Below are 12,860 nucleotides of genomic sequence, written 5' to 3'. Positions count from 1 at the left end.
GCACCATTTTCCTTTCAATTGCTTTCAATGGAAATTAAAATCCAGTGGTTTCTATTGTGTATGTCCAATCTGCATGGCCAGTTTTAAGCATAGGCAGCAAGTTAAAAACTACATCACTGAATTCAAATTATCTTCAAAAATGCATAAACTGTAATATTGCAATACACAAGATGAAATTTAACTATTTGATAAAGAAAATGTTATTTTTGGTAGGAAAAATCTTATTGCAGCTCGGCAGTCTCCTATAATGGAGGCCCAGATTATGCTAACAGATTAGCGCAAACCAACTTCTAGACTTATACATTTCAGTCAATGAGAAAATAAAGGGCAGCCATATACTTTGAGAAATCTTCTGCGTTATTTAATTCACTTACTTGATCTATATTATTACTCATAGTCAAATCTAGAATTGTTTCTGCACTTGTAGGAAACTAACTGGTGCAGTATCGTAAATGGTGTTTCAAAATATGTTCCATTTTGTGTCGGCGCTCTTGTATGGGAATGCTGGTGAGCACCTGTTCAATCGAGTTGATTTACGATACCACACTCTCAACATATGGTAAACTAGAGCAGAAACTGCTGACTGGTTTGAGGCAAACATCACTGTAATACAACCTGTCTCTGAAGCCAAGCAATCTACCCCCTTTCTGTTTCCCCCTTCTTTTTTTTTTCCAATAAATTATAAAGATTTTCCTTTTCCCACCTATTTCCATTATTAAAAAAAAACCACTAGAGCTATACCTTGAGTGCCCTACCATCCATTCTTAATTAGCACATTCGTTTAGATAATATCACCAACTTTAACACCTATGTGTTCTATTGTACTATTGTCGTTGACATCTTTTGATGATCTGCTTCTATCACTGCTTGTTTGTCCCTACAACCACACCAACCCCCTCCACCTCTCTGTCTCTCTATCTCTCCGCCCCCCACACACACACCTTAAACCAGCTTATATTTCAGCTCTTTCCTGGACTCGAACTCAAGTTCTGTCGAAGGGTCATGAGGACTCGAAACGTCAACTCTTTTCTTCTCCGCCGATGCTGCCAGACCTGCTGAGTTTTTCCAGGTAATTCTGTTTTTGTTTTACTCTTGTTAATTGTAAGGGAGAATTGGGCAAGGAGACTCTGAATGCTTCAAGAACTGCTCAAAGTAAAGGTTAATAGACTGTTAGGCATTGCACCTAGGCTATCTGGTTATACTGGTTACAACTTTATCAGAATACCCAGATATCCTCTGACACAGGGAATGCTAAGGGCATGTATGATGTGACCAAAAGGCAACAGCAAAGAAAACAGATCTTCTGAAAAAACAAGGCGGGGAGGTCATCACAAATTGCAATAAACACAGTTGGAGAGATGAGTGAAACAATACTTTCAGTTGTGTTCTAGGGAGAAGCTGATCACTGAGGAAGTTTGAGACACCATAGTGAGTTGCCTGTCATGGCAAAGCTGGATATTAAACCTACAGAGGAACATAGCAAAGCTATTGACTGGCTTTCCATCGGCAAAGCTCCAGATGATTATGATGCTATACTGCCTTAATTAATTAAACATGGGAAATAAGCATTCCTGCAGCAACTGCACGAACTTCTGAGCCTCTGCTGGAGGGAAGGCAAAGTGCCTCGGTATATGCATGATGCAAAGGATGCGATCCGCTATAAGAACAAGGGCAAAAGCAGTGATTACAACAACTATTGAGGCATCATTTCAGTTCTGAGAGTTTTCATCAGAGGATCTGATCAAAAATAATAGACAAAAAACATGAGCTGGATTTTCGCAGAGTCGGGTCGACTCCGGAGACCTTTAAAAATGGCGGGCTGGACCCGGATGCTGAAGTCCCGCCCTCATTTCTGACAGATCCCATTTATGCCAGAGGGGGAAGGAGGAGGGGCATGAATCACTCAGGCAGGAACCCAAACTTAGCAGGGCCATTTGAATTAGTGTGGTGTTTAAATAAACCTCATTTTTGCTATCCCAAGGGCCTTAACTTGTGATGTGGGAGTCATGGACTTATGAAGTAAACACTCTTGATGGGTGGATAAGATCTGGAGTTATTTAAATCCCCAGCCCTTTAAAAACTAACAAAACAGGCTGAAGCTGTCAGGCTTTTTTAAAAAAGCACCAGCTGTTGGACTATTTTGATTGACAGGCCATCAGGTGTAGCATAGAGAAAACATTACCATCTGTTCCTGCTGTTTGAGTTGGGTTCATTGTTGGCATTTACTAAGCAGAAATCATTATGGATGCTTGGCTGAGTTTCAAAAGCTCAAAAGGCATTTATCTCAGCAGGGGCTTGAGTTCACATTTTGATAGTTTAAGGAGTCTTTTAAAGGATTATTCTGTATTTGATGTGATAACTGAATAGAAGTTTGTTTCGAGAACAGCTTAAATATTTAAGGGGATTTAAAACTTTTGAATGGGTTTCGTGAATGACAGTTTTTTTGTATTAAATGTTATGAACCTTATTATATTGTTAAAATTCAATTTTTTTCCATCTTACATAGCTCCTGACAACTGCCCGTATTGGGTACTGGGTGGGTAAATGAGGTGGCATGGAGCAGGCAAGAGGAGGGGCACGGAAATGAGACGAAGGTGAGGGGATGTGAGGGGTGAAGGCTAGAGTGCCTAACAGCTTCTAAAACAACTGGTGACAAAGTCACAGAGAACCGAGGTGGGCCTTCTAACCAGCCCGTCTTGATACTCACCCGCCTCCATGGCTGACTCCAATTTGCTTCTGGGTTTAGTGTGCTGCACTCAATCCTGCCCTCACTCCCCTGGAGCTAAAGTTGCATGTGATGGGACTTTTTAATAAAGAGGCAGTCTGCCAAGTCGGGGAATTTCCTGACTTCAGCTAACTGCTTCGGTGGTGAAAATCTGACCTATTAACTCCATTTTTTTCTCTCTATAGATGCCTCCAGACCTGCTGGGTGTTTGCAGAATTTTCTGTTTTGAGCTCAGATTTTCAGCAGCCACAGTATTTTGCTTTTGTATTGACTTAAGAGTTGACTGACAGGGCTTAGTTTATTTTCTAATTGAAGAACCAGACAGTGACATTTAATCTTAAATTTAAGGTGGTTATTATAAATAATTTATTAAGTGATTCATTAGAAATTGCATGGATCCATAGATTTGCATGCTTCTTGCCCAGGCTTCAGAATCAGGCTTCCTGAGAAACGTGGTGCATACCTGCTCCTGGAGCCCTTTCCTCAGTGTAGGAACATCAGGGGATATAATGCCACACCCATTTTTTAGCAGCCACAGAGCGGTAAGTTTAAATGTCCCAAAGCCACTTTGACATGCTACAGAAAGAAGGTAAGTGGGTAGGTGGGTGACTCGGGGGTAGTCAGGGGGTTGGGAGGGTGGTAGTCAGGTGGTCCAATGGGGAGTTGGGGTGTTAGTAAAATAGGGTGGAATTTTGCGTTTGACAGGCGGACGGGCCTAACCGACTCGGTGGCAGGTGCACAGCTGATCCCCGGGGCCAAAACGGGCCAATTAAGGTCCGCCCAGCAGGGTTCCGACTCCCGTGTTCATCGGGAAAATTAAATCAGCGGCGGGTGTGTTCAGGCTGCCAGTTCCAATGGGGAACCGACAGTCTGTATAAAGAGCTGCCAGGCAGCCTCCATTAGGCTGTTCACCATGGCCAGTCACTGGGCAGCACAAGAGGTGAGGGCAGAGGAGGAGGAGGAGGGCATCAGGCTGCAGGGTAGGCCAGCAGAGGGCCACTGTGCCCCTCGGTTCCCAGATGCCTGCCCTGCTGTCCTCCTCGAAGAGGTGTCCAACCATCGGGAGGTCTTGTTTCCAGAGGATGGGAGGAGGAGGGCCCCCCATGTCACGAGGCAGGTGTGGCAGGAGGTGGCGGAGGCTTAGCTCTCATGACGCTGTGCGGCGCACTGGAACACAGTGCTGCAAGCGATTCAATGATTTGCTGCGCTCTGAGTACCCTGTCAGCCTTGGCCATTTGACCCACCAGGTAGCCTTAGCCTTTGAGCCCCCCCGCCCCCCATGTCTTACTGTCGTTACTGCATTAGGCACTTGGTGCACGCTGGGTGGGCAAACAGATAGTGAACATGCTTACATCAGCCTTAGTGATTGAGGAGAAGATGGGTTCTCCCTGCAGCATATGTTGGTGTTTGTCGCATTTGAGAAGTCTCGGGGCAACCTGCAGGAGAGGCAGCTAGACACATACTCAGAACTCCAACATATGTCTTCTTGGTGGTGATGAGATGGTGGAAGGGGAGCCTCAAGGTGTCATGGCCAAGAGCCATCTGCTGGCCTTGGCACAGCACCTAGTTGCGCCTCCTTGCCAGTGGTGCTAAGGCTCGTGTGTTATTCAAAGTGATGGATGCTGAATGTGTCCAAGGTGTCCATTGGGGGAGGGGGTTGGGACCAGCCGTACTATCTTCTGGGGACTGATCAACAGTAGTGTGGACAGGAGCCGCAGGAAGCTTCAGATGGGCCACTGTGGTTGGGGTGCGGCGTGCGCGTGCAGAGTACATGAGCGATCAGCCCCAATGAATGTTCTTCTTTGTTCTGCAGGCAAAAACTGAGAGCAATATGTGGGAGCGGCAGCGGATTGGTGGTGGGCATGGTGTGCTGCAGTGCCTCACCACGTATGAGCAGGCAGCCAGGGTGGCAGGTGTCGGCAAGGCTGAGGTGCAGCAGCCAGGTATTTGAGGGCCACAGTCCCATCCACTCTGTCTCCCCACCATCCAAACCACTGATGATTGCTGCAATTGTTAATGCAGCAACACTGCTCATTCACAGACTGAGACACTCTGACGTGTGGGTCATACACAAAAGTCCCTCGGCCCCTTGAGGATGCGTGTCTCTAGCACCTTCCAAAGTCGCCTTATCCCATTTCTGACCACTATCCCCATGGCCTAACATGCCATGGCATCGCTGCTGCACATCCAAAGACTTACTGAATCTTAGGAGGGTTTGTACCTCCACCACCCTTTCAGCCAGTGCGTCCCACATTATTCTGTCCAAAGGGTCCTCAGCACCTCACCTGTCAACCTCATGGCCCTCAACTTAAATAAATGCCACTACGTTAGTCATCCCTGCGCCAAGGGGAAATGTTGCCTTCAGTCCACCCGTTCTATGCCCCTCATAACAGTATGAAGGTCAATAATGTGACCTATCAATCTACTGTGCAGCACGGCAAATGTCGCCAGTGTTTGCAATGTTTCCTGATCACTCCAACACTCCAGGCCAGCATGCATCCAGGCCAGGAACCTCTGCACTCTCCCCACTCCAATGCCATCCCTCCCCTGAAGTGCAGGTCACAACTGAATGCAGAAGTGTAGATGTGGCCTCGACAGCGTGTTCTGCACTTGCACCATGACCTCCCTTTTCCTACATTCTATTCCTCGGCTAATAAAGGCAAGTCTGGCTTCTACCTTGTTAAACACCTTATGTTCCTCTTCTGCTACCTTAATGGGTCTGCCCAGCAAGGTCCCTGTAATCGTTGTGACTTCCCACAGCCCTACCATTACTCATGTATTCCCGTACCTTGCTTGTCTTGCCCAAGTGCTTAACCGAACAGTTATCTACATAACATGTGGCTTTCCTTAGGCCATCTGACCAGCCTGTCTGTATGCATGTGTAATGTTTGGGCTTCCTCTTGACTATTTACCAGCCCACCAATGTTTGTCTCCTGGGGTTCTTGAAGGGTGAGCGACTTATGAGGCTGGGGGGGGGGGAAAAGGGAGAATGGTATTACTGACAGAACGCTAACTGATGCACTGTCCTTGTTGTTAATTTCAGCATCACCACCACATGGCCACCACCAACACGTCCAGAGCCCCCTCCTCCACACCTGAAGGCCAAGGTTTGCAACTTATGTCACATCCTTTCAGCGAGCCAGGCACCAGAGCAGTGACAAACACTCCGGGATTATGATGTCGGCTAGTGTCCCGGAGCACAGTGGAGAGGACACTTCACAGTCACTGGAGGAGATGGCACGGACAGAAAGTGCCGATGGCGCCAGCAACCAGAGGACTGCAGGCGACCAGGCACATGCTGAGTTGGGCAGTGATGATGTACCTCTGGAGATGTCAGCCATGCAGCAGCTGCAGGACAAGCGGCAGGGTGCGCGGGAGCATCTGGCAGGGTTGCAAGAGGGTGTGCTTCAGTTGGTCTTTGTGGTGGAGGAATCCAGGCAGAGCGTCAGTGAAGGCATGAACCTCAGGACAGAGCTTCAGGCTTCCTCTATTGAGAGATTGGCGACTCTCATGGAGAGGGGCTTCCAGCGGATTGAGAACCTTCTGATTGGGTTAAGCTCTGAACTGCAAGCCCTCACAGTGCTAATGGCCACAGGTGGTCATTCACAATGTGGAAGATGTTCTGTGCACCAAGTGGCCCAGCTCGGTGCCCATGCATCTGCAGTGAGCAGGGAGGTCTAATGTGACCTCACGGCGCAGCAGCTGCCTGTCGTCGCTGCAAGCTCCTCTCAGGACGCTCCAGATGAGGGCTGCAGCTCTTCCGCCCCTCTGCAAGTGACCGTTGCATCCGTTGAGGCTGTGACAACTGGGGAGGTGCCAGTTCTGGAACTGGCCACTCCCTCCCAGCCGGAGCCATCACAGGCTCCATGGGCCAGAGGATGGCTGCCAAGGTCATCGAGGCCAACAGGACAGCAGAGACAGCGATGGAGTGGTACCTAGACGTAGCACCCACAAACGTAAGCATAAGGCACATTAGGCACTCCACGGGTTTGTCACTGGTTATTTTTGTGTTGGCCCTAGATTAGGGAATGCTTCATTATCAGCGTCAGAGCGACGTTTGTGCTTTATTTTGGTGGGAATAAAGTCTACTTTTCTGACCATGGCTGAGGATGTTTCCTCTGTGCTGCATTTGTATGTTTCACAGACATGTCATGAGTGAGTGGACATTGATGTTTCTGTACTAAGCCCTTAGTTGCAGCTGAGGTGGAAGATGTAGCACCTAAGTGCCACGTGTGGAAGCGCCAGGCAATGTTGGTCCTGCTGATCCATGTGCATGGAACTAGCTGAAGGTTCCTTGGATTAAAGTGTCCCGGGTGTCCCTGCCCCCTTGGTGTAGTAGTGGGTTGGCGTGCTGCCCCTCATCATCGCTCTGTGCTTCCTCATCCTCTGAGTCACTGCTGGATTCATCATGTGCAGCCTCATCCACTGCGTCAAGGTCTTCATCGTCAACTGCGTCCTCCCTTTCCAGTGCAAGATTGTGCAGAGCGCAGCATGCTACCATGATCACAGAGACGTGATCTGGGGAGTACTGGAGTGCTCCCCCTGAGTGGTCCAGGCAACGGAAGCACATCTTGAGAAGGCCGATGGCTCTCTCCACCACAGCCCTTGTGGTGCCATGGCTCCTATTGTAGTGCTCCTCAGCTTCTGTTCTTGGATGGCGGAGAGGCTTCATGAGCCACCGTCTGAGGGGATAGCCCTTATCACCCACCAGCCAACCATCCAGCCGAGCCGGAGCACTGAAGAGCACTGGCACCTGGGAGTGTCTGAGGATGTAGGCATCGTGGAAGCTGCTTGGGTACCTTGCACAAACTTGCAGAATCTGCATCCTGTGATCACACACTATCTGCACGTTCATGGAGTGGAAGCCCTTCCTGTTGACGAAGGCACTGGGCTCACCTGCTGGCACCTTGATGGCCACATGTGTGCAGTCTATTGCACCCTGGGCACGGGGGAAGCCAACAATGGCCGCGAAGCCTCTGGCTCGCTGTGACTTGCCTGGTCCCAGTGGTAGTGGATGAAGGTCAATGCTCGTCTGAACAGTGCATGTGTAATCTGTTTGACACAAGTGTGTACAGCTGATTGGGAGACACCCGCAAAGATCACCTACCGAGCCCTGGAAGGAGCCAGATGCATAAAAGTGGAGGGCAACTGTGACCTTCAGAGCCATTGGCATGGGGTGTCCACCCACACGGGAGATCTCAGAGCCAATCATCTGACAGATATAGTTGACTGTTTTCCTTGACAGACAGAGCCTCCTTCGGCACTGCACCTCAGTCATACTGAGGTAACTGCTTTGCTGCCTGTATACCCTGACAGCAGGATAGTGGCGCCTTCTGTGGCCCCTTCCACCTTGGACAACCTCTTGGCCCTGCGCCCCTTGTGCCTACGCCTGGCCTCCCAAAGGTGGCTCCCCTGGAGTCTGATTGTCCACTCCACTCTTTATTCTATCCCTCCCTCCTCAGAGGAGCTGCCTCCAGTAGAGATGTCAGAACCCAAACCCAGGCTAAATGGAGGCCTCCGGAAAGCTGCAGGCTCAACAAAGATTACTGTCTGCAGACTGGTGAGCTGAAGCTTTAAAGTACAGAGAAAGTGATTGGAAATTGATCTGAACCGCTACCGATCACACAGGCAAGTTTAAAACACTTTCTACATTAAATATTTCAGAAAAACATGAACAACCCCTCTGAGCCCACATATCCCGCCCGTGGATGAGGTTTGTTAAAAAATCAGTTACCCGCCTGCCCGTTGCGCCTGTGTGCTGAGGCGAAGATTGCACCGGCTCCTCAAAATTGGTGTCGATTGCCAAGTTAAGGGTCTTAACAAGGTCTTTAATTAATGGCGGGTGTGCATTGCACCTCATCGCGTGCCCGCCCACCTAAATATCGCGATGCCATGCACTGACGTCGGGACGCTCACGATGTCAGCGCATGACGTTTTAAGCGCTAACATGTGGGCTCCGCCACCCATGCGTCATCCATAAAATTCTGCCCATAGCTACTCAGGAGTTAGAATCAGCTTTAAGCCTTCTAACTTTTCCTGGGTAAATATTCCCCTAAGTGAGTCGGAACCATCTGAAGTCTCCGACTTTAAAATCAGAGTTTTGAAGAGTTTCAAATGTGGTTGAAGCTTCCAGGCAATTCCCATGTAGTCAATGCATGGGGACACCCAAGGCATCCCCCCATTGCATCTTTCGGGCTACCCCCGGGGCACAATTTCCCGGAGGCTGGAAGATCTGGGCCAATATGATAAAAACCCCTTGCTAATCATTGGTGGTACTCTTCATGTGTTTTTTATCATTACTTTCATCATATTAATTCGCTTCTTTTGTGCTTCCTTACATTGTTTGGTAATTTCTCAGGTGATTATTTTGTGGGAGAAAGCGGGGTCAATGTTGGAGCCAGGAAGGAAGAGGGATAAACAGAGGAGGAATAGAAGGAGGACGGAGAAGTTGGGGGCAAACTTTCTTCCATTTTAAGAGAAATCTGTAAACTCACTTTCTTTTTCATTAACCTCAGGTCCTTTGGGTCAGCTGATCAATGGAGCTTCGCAGCTGTTCACCTGTTCTGGGGTTGAAGAGGGCATAGCCATGAAACCTACATTCCAATTCAGATCATTGCATGCAGTCTGGCCCAAAATTGGATGATCCAAAGGGTGCCAGGTCACAGCAAGGTAAGTCTGGTGGATGAGGTGGTTGCAATTGTGGAAGTGGGGGGAAGCTGGGAAAGCAACAGCCCCGATTATGTCTCTGGGGTCTGGGGTAGCAAAGATCATTTCTGTGGTATTCTACCTATCCCTATAAAAATTACTTAAACTTACCTTATGCTGAGATCCTTTGACTCCATCACCAGTTGGAGAGTATGTGGTGCATATTCCAACCAATTCTGCTCCATAATGGCAATCGGTGTCCTAAGTAGCTCATAGGACCCCTGTTTACTTATAAGAGATTTACTGCCTGAAACAGACAGACACTGGGTGACTTCAGTGTCAGGTCCCTGTGAATGTAACAGCAGCCTAATCATTGCTAATAATGGAGCAGTAAGTCCACCAATGTGAATTTGAGTGAGTTACCATGCAATCAATGCTGATTTCAGCATGTGAGAATCCACCAAATTAACCTTTCATTGTATGCACCCCATGGTCATTGTGAATTAGATCATTTTTCCTTCATTGTGAATAAGAACACTCATTGTCTAGTCCAAGACCACTAACCTATAATTACAAGAAATCAGAGCCCAGATTTGGCAAGAATTTTAAAATTAGGGCTGCACTCAGTGGTAATGAGTGTTATATAGGTGACAGGAGTGTTATCCTCATTGAATTTTGCACAAGAAAGCCCCTTCAATTCGTTTCGATATGTTCCCCATACAGGGACATAAGGCTACATTTTGTTTTGTAAGGGTTTATAAGATTGGGTGAGCCAATAACTTTTAACGTAATGTTGGTCACGACTACAAGGTCTTTTGCCATTTTTCAACCAAACATTTAAACGAGGTGTGAAAGTATATACTTGCTGAAATACATGCAATGAGGGATACATCTGAGCCTTTCTGATATAACAATGATACCTTGAAAGCTTGTACAAATTTAAACATCTCCCCACTGAGTTCTACTCTGGAGATAAGTCCTTCCTCACCTACTGGCGTCTTTTTTAACTGCCAACATTTTCAGTTGGAATTCTCTCTCTCTCTTTTTCTCTTTCCTCCCTCTCTATCTTCACAATTTCTAATTCCCTTCCCTGTTTTCTTTCTCTCTCCAGCCTTTCTACCTGCTCCCTTTTAAAAGCCATTTCTCTTCCCTTTGCTTCTAATTCAATTTTTTCAGTTCCTTTGCTTGTTCAAATTCAAGTGTCTTCATTTGTAAATGAAGTCTCACTACCTCCAGCTGTGACTCACTAGTGTCAGGTTTCACTTCCAACTGTAGATGCTGTACAATACTTTTAATTATATCTGATTTCCTAGCCACTGCAGGTAACACCAATTTTAACTTATCTGCCAACTCTGTTAACTTACTCTTGGTTATTTTTTCCAGCCCAATCAGAGTTATGTCTTCTGCTTCCAGACAAGTCTTAGCAATTGCCAAAGCAATCTTGCAGTCTCACCACTTCTAAAAAAGACCTCAACAACTCCAGAATTCAAATTGCTTCGTGTTACTCGTAACCTTAAGATTCAGCAATTCCAAACCAATCATGGAATTATAAATATTATCCCGCCAAGAGCCCCCAATTGTTATGACATAGCAGTTTGTAAAGGCTGAGTTATTTAAAATCCCAGAGGGAAACTTTAAACAACTATCATAACCTGTATTTTCAATTGTTATGTTTTGAGTTACCGCTCTAAGTTCAGGAACAAGATGACCAGTTCTTGAGATGTTTTTATATTAAACTAAATGAGACATTTATTAATTTGCAACAAATTAAACACATATACATGGCTACAAATTATAACTACTTTTAACAAATTCCCAAATTAATCTCCACTAAGGCAACAATAACCAATAGCCTTAAACAGACACCAGGCAAAGCATTTTTCACCTTATGAATTCAAAATGAGGTTCCTTTCAATTTAGTTCCTTTGCAGACAGTTGTAGGCTTACAGTCTTGGATCTTACATGCCTCTGACCTGCACACACAAACTCCTTTCTGTTATACCCAGCCTTTCCCTTTGAATGCAAATTCTCATTGTATCACCAGGCCCTTTGAACTCCGCCTCTTCTAACAATAAAACCCCTTTCATAGTACCAATTTTATTAGTAATATAAACATTGCTTGGTGTCTCCCAGCTAGGTGCAAGATTTTACTCCAACTCTTGAATGCTCTATTCAACAAAATGCAAATGTGCCATCTATCTATTGTTTACATCTCAAAACTACCATACATCAAACCACCCAGACTATCTGGCTTTAATCCAATTAACACACACACAGACTAAACCTCTATTTAAAAAAAAATCCAATAACATTATATACATTAATATCTCTTCCTGACAAATATAAAAGTAAAATATTACTTAAATGGACAGAGCCTACAGAATTCAACGTACACAGAGGGGTATGACTATCCTCGCAAATGAAACACAAACAATTAATATGCAGGTACAGAAAGTAATTAGGGAGGCAAATGGCATGTTGGTCTTTTTTGTCAGGGGATGGAATATAAAAGGAGGGAAGTCTTGCTACAACTGTACATGGCATTGATGAGGCCACAACTGGAGTACTGCTTACAGTTACTTGACCTATCTATAACTTTGACACTTGTTTACTTTAGCCATCTACATAGTTTATATTACTATTGTATTGCTATATCTTGGTCATCCACTCATTGTCTGATATCTTCTTTTGAGTTTTTTCACAGAGTCTCTGGGTTCAGAACCTGGGTTGATCTTGTGAGGTACGCTGCACTATTGTTTTCTTGAGGAAGGTACCATAGGGTGCAAATAGGGTAAGCCTCCTGTGCTCAGACCTCATGCAGCACTTCCACCTTTTTATCCAGCAAACAAAGGGTTCAGATGCCATGCTGCTCCATCACCTGCATGCAGACTCCATTTCCTGCCTTGACATTTGCTTTTTCGAGCAATGTCTGGGAAAGGATGAAGAGGAGGTTGCATTAATCCAACACTGTGACAAATCTAATATGTGAATTTAAGAGTACATTAGATTTTGGGAGCTGTTTCATTACATTTTTATCACCAAGACGTGATATATTCCCATTCTGGTAAGTGGTGCATTGGAAAAATCATCCAAGTTCACAGAAAAAGTAGTAGTTCATAATGAGTGCCCATTAACAACCAAAAGATCTACAAAATATCAAGATCAAAAAGAATACATCAAACAATAAAAAAAATGGAGAGAACAGCAAACTGTACTATGGTATAAGTGTTAACATGGTTTTGGAACACAGAAATAGCATCTAGCTATTAATAAATAACTAGTACGGTGAAAATAATTTTTCAGAAAAGCTGCAAAGACTCGAGGTGATTTACACAGCACTTTACCATATCCCTCACAAATGTTTCAATGCATTTCACAAACAATTAATAATTCTGAAATACAATGGCTACAACTATAAAAGAAAGACTTGCATTTATATAGTATTTTTACAACTATCATCCAAAAGCATCCATCAGCCAATGAAGTACTT

General features: G+C 45.7%; 1 protein-coding gene across 1 annotated transcript in view; it reads right to left on the bottom strand.

Moving 5' to 3' along the window:
- The window catches only part of pex5la (peroxisomal biogenesis factor 5-like a), a 188,355-nt gene that overhangs the window by 123,826 nt on the left and 51,669 nt on the right, over positions 1-12,860 (bottom strand). The gene's annotated exons all lie outside the window — the stretch shown is intronic.

The sequence above is a fragment of the Carcharodon carcharias genome, chromosome 2 (genome assembly GCF_017639515.1).
Source record: "Carcharodon carcharias isolate sCarCar2 chromosome 2, sCarCar2.pri, whole genome shotgun sequence".
In the NCBI taxonomy this organism is placed as follows: Eukaryota; Metazoa; Chordata; class Chondrichthyes; order Lamniformes; family Lamnidae; genus Carcharodon; species Carcharodon carcharias.
Note: the sequence above shows the minus strand (reverse complement) of the source record. Positions and strands in the feature narration are given on the sequence as shown.